The following is a 4754-nucleotide window of genomic DNA, read 5'->3' as shown; positions in this document are numbered from 1 at the left end:
ATAAAAAAATCAAACCTGCTTTAAAACCCAGCAACACAACTGTAGCTGTATAACTTTACAACAGCAGCACTGCTTTAACAAAAAAGCAAAACCGCAAGACTTATTTGACATCAAAACAAATTTTTTTTTAAATGCTGTCTAATCGCTCTCGCTGTACTTTGATGGCATACACAGAATGGTCTGTGCAGTGCTGTTACAACAGTTCTTCTGTGGCTTTATAATTAATATGATCACTTACACAATTTAGTAAAATCTGACAATATTGTGTCTAATATAAACCACAATATTAACATCTTATTATTGAATTGTTGTAAATAAATATCACATTTGGAACTGGTGAGTGCTCAAAAAATGCTGGGAAATCACTTCATGTAGCCCCAAGAGTGATTACTGATAAACTCTCTGGAAAAAAAGAGTTTTTAGAGAAGAAAAAAATCACCTACTGACTTTCAAAGCTGCTAATGACTTTCTACTTAGAGGACTTTGATAGAAATGTAGTGGAGTGAAAAGTACAATATTTGTAAGTTAAAGTCATACGTTTCCAGAAAAAATAATACTCAAGTAAAGTACAGATACTCAAAAAGTGTACTTAAGTACAATACTCAAGTAAATGTACTTAGTTACTGTCCGCCTCTGATGCTATGAATTCCTTCTACATGATAAAATCATAGTAATACCAAGCAGTTCAAACAGTGGAATTTCTTTGACCTATAACATTAATCATTGTGCAGAGAGTGAGATTGTGTTGTTTTTAGTGACACTGACTTACTGTCCCGTATTAGCAATGCAGGTGTTTTGTAGTTGGATGTAAAAGTGAACATAAGAGCCACTGAGGATGCAGTAGATTAGTTCAAGGTGAACAGAGCTCACTAGCATTTAAAGAGACATACACTGAAATAGGTCGCTGTAAACAGAGCTGTTTTTGACAAGGTAAAAAGGGGAGGAATTTGAGGAATTTTAACCAGCATATGTTGCAGACATTTCATGAAGACCCTAAAGAATCATACCAACTGGTGGAAAATGGGCCTACGATGCCCCCTTGAAAAACAACTGATATATCCAGTCACTTCTTAAGAACACACATGACCACACACACAACCAAAAAAAAAAAAATGGGACAAGTGTGTTGTGGAATTTTCCATTCCTTGTCAATATGGATAGAATGACAATAATTTGTAATGGCATAATATACTGGGAATGTCAACACTGTTGAATAAGCATAACACTACACAGTGAGGACACAAAAGCCACATTAGCTACACATGTGTAACACTTTGTTTGAACGTTTCTTGATAAATTCATATTTGTGATATCTGTGATTGAATAACAGTGATAGGATCTTACGCATGAGGCTGCACATGCTGAAATCCTTTCATTTCAGCATGTGCAGCTTTGATTTCCAAATACATTTTGAACACTGTGGCGCATGGCTGTAGTGAAGAAGAAGAAATATCAAAATTACATTCTTAAGTACCAAAAGTAACTGTAACTTCTACACAACTGTAATAAAGAAAAAAAATATAAACTGCTATATAAACGATATCTATGATCATTTGCATAAAATAACTGCTGGTGCAAATAAAAATATGCTTGTCATGTTTGATGCATTGGGGCTTATGTTGTAGCTTAGCCATGAGAGACTAGGGATTTCTTAGAACTGACAGTGCAGAGAACTGGAATTATGAAAGAAACAAACTTCAAACACCATGCCTGAGTAGTCACTGTGAGTTACAGTAACCTACCACCCCTCCTCTCCAAACCACAAGCACGAGTTGTTAAATATGTGCATTAACAGGATTTAAATGACGCTTAAGTGTAGGAAACCTGGCTAAAATCCAATAACCACAGAAGCTGTCATGAAATCACATTTATCTTGCATGCGGTTTCAAATGCTTTCACACAAAAACTGTTTGGTTGTGATCAAAATCAAGATTATTGTTAAATAATACATTACATTGTTTTTCACCAAACCATATATTACACCCCCACACTCTCTGGAAAAAAAAGGTACAAAATCTGTCACTGGGATGGTACCTATTCAAAAGGGTCTATATTGGTGGCTTTAAAGACATATATCAGTACCTAAAGTGTACATATTAATACCTAAAAAAAATAGTACTTTTTGAAAAGGTATTGCCCCAGTGACAGCTTTTGTATCTTTTTTTTTTCTGAGAGTGCACAAACATACTGCCATATATACTGCCATTATATGGACAAGCGTGCATGGGACTTTTTTTTTTTTTTTAAATCTCTGTTTGTGGTCCGATAAAGAAAGAACAGCATTAGAACAACACCAGGAGTAAATCATGACTTATTTATTTTTGGGTGAACTAACCCAAAAAAAGTGCTTAGTGGTGCTGTAACGGGGTTTTTAGTCATCAAACCAGAATCACAAGTGTTGTGGTCTATCTGACATAATTGCAGACCAAAGGAAAAAAATATATTATAACAAAAGTTATGAGGAGTGAAAATAAGTTATGGGGAGTTAGCTATCAAAATGTCTAACAAACGGAATGTTTGCATGGTTTGTATGGCCATGGTTGTTCCTGTGCACCATCCAATTTTATTGTGGAAAGAGCAGCATGGATATTCTTCTAAATTTCTCCTTTTTTGTGTTCCACAGAAGAAACAAAGCCATAAGAGATTAGACAACATAAAGTAAATGGTGAGTAAATGGTGATTTTTTTTTTCTGAAACTTTCTTAATGTATTCATATTTAAGGCTCATTCATGTATATAAGGCTCCTCATAACACTAAATAAGTTAAATAAACTCACATTTGACATAATGGTATACAGTACAAGTTAACTTAGTCCCCCTACTACTGTAATGTGAGGGATGGAGTCCAGGCTAGCAAGGATGTGGATCTATATGCAGGGAATTTATTAAAGTAACAAAGGAAACAAAGGTCAGGGAACACAAGAAACAAGGAACGGGAAACACAAGCAAAAACAACACCATTACAGAAACATAGAAACACTAGGGTATATATATGCACCTTTTTCCTGAACACGGAAGTGTTGCCCGACTCATACTTGAACGATGCTATGCAATGACCTTCTTTTTGCAGTACTGAACTCTTCAGTTGCATTCATGTCTCCTCATTTTGGATTCAAATAAAACGTCAGGTCATGCATAGACTATCGATCCTGTCTCTTTGAATTTAAATCTAGATTTAAATCTAGAAACTTCTACATGAAAACACCTGCCCGAATAAAGTGCAATTTACATTTTATTAAAATTAACGTAACGTTGTTCTACACACAGCAATATAAATAAAGATGCCTGTTGTCTTTTGTTCTTGCTGTTTGATTGGTAAAGGTTTAAAGGGCGTCGAAGGGTCTTGTCTTTTTTTATGTTATCTGACTAAAAACTATTCATACTTTGAACTATTATTATTACAGTATTTACTAAGATTCTATATTTTATGATGCATGGAAAATATTCTGTAATACTTCCCCCTCCCCCTTCTCATCATTTCGCTTTGTCACCCATAATTTTCATGCACTCCACCTCCCTCTTCACAACAAAAGGGCCTTACTCGTGTATTTGGGTAATTTTATTGTTTCTGAGAAGTGTTTATCACACACAGCGATAAATCTCAAGACATCAGATTGCTGAGCTTTGTGTGTATGTGTTGACTATTTATTTTACCCTAAGCGCTCAGTGCACCAATCTAGCTTCTTAAGTCCCATCATGTTATGAAATTAATAAGGTTTAAATGTAAGACCATATAGGAAAAATAACTTTTAATAAAAAATTAGATTAGACTGATCTTGTCAGATTGTTTAGGCTATGCACAGTATTCAGAATCAATTAATTTGATTGCATGTATCTGTACGCAGGTTTGATTTCTTCTTCTCTTCGCTCGCGTTTGTTTTTGTTTTCGTTCTTTGCTCGAGACATATTATGTCTCGGTTGTTTCTACTCAATTCTTAATTCATTAATTAATCTTACACTCACACAAGCCTTTATGTTTTGTCTAGTTTCTTAATCTTGTCTATTTAACCAGTAAAATATAGGCTTAGAACTTAAAGAACTTCCACTTTTGCAGTAGCTAACATCATCACTGCTGAAGAGAAGGCCTAATTATCTAGTGAAGTGATTTACTTACTGTACAGTCGTGGCCAGAAGTATTGGCAGTGACACAAATTTATTTTTTTGCCAGATTTGCTACTTAATCTATGTGTTCATTCACATAGTTTCTACAAGTATTGGCAGTAACATAATCTAGAAACAATGTGAATGAACACCACAACAGCTTAAGCTGCAAATTTAGCAAAACACAAAATTTATGTCACTGCCAATACTTTTGGCCACAACTGTAGAGTTAATGAAAGTTGTCATGAGCACTGTAATGTTTAAAGTGGATGTCATAACAAATGTCGGTAGACTGAGAAGCTTTTAAAATGAGCGGTTCATTCATAAATTCATGCTACCTTACCTTCACACTGTGGAGAAGACAATGAGCATAGCTCTGAAAAGGGGCGGGGCTACATAAGATCTATAAAGAAATATAACAGTGAAGTAAATTCTAGGTCAAATTTTTGTTGGTAAGTAATCATTTTGAACTATTGCAAATAATATAAAAAAATAAATTAAAAAAACATGCACACATTCACTCTTTTTTGTAAGCCCAATATTTCGAAAACACAAAATTTTCCCCTTCAGGAACTTGAGCTGCATCGAGATTCATTTTGGACAGGCCCCTGTGTGACCGCATTCTGAAGCACGTGTAAAATCAGTCCAATGGAG

Source organism: Sinocyclocheilus grahami, unplaced genomic scaffold, assembly GCF_001515645.1.
Source record: "Sinocyclocheilus grahami isolate Dianchi unplaced genomic scaffold, SAMN03320097.WGS_v1.1 scaffold11.1, whole genome shotgun sequence".
Taxonomy (NCBI): Eukaryota; Metazoa; Chordata; class Actinopteri; order Cypriniformes; family Cyprinidae; genus Sinocyclocheilus; species Sinocyclocheilus grahami.
Note: the sequence above shows the minus strand (reverse complement) of the source record.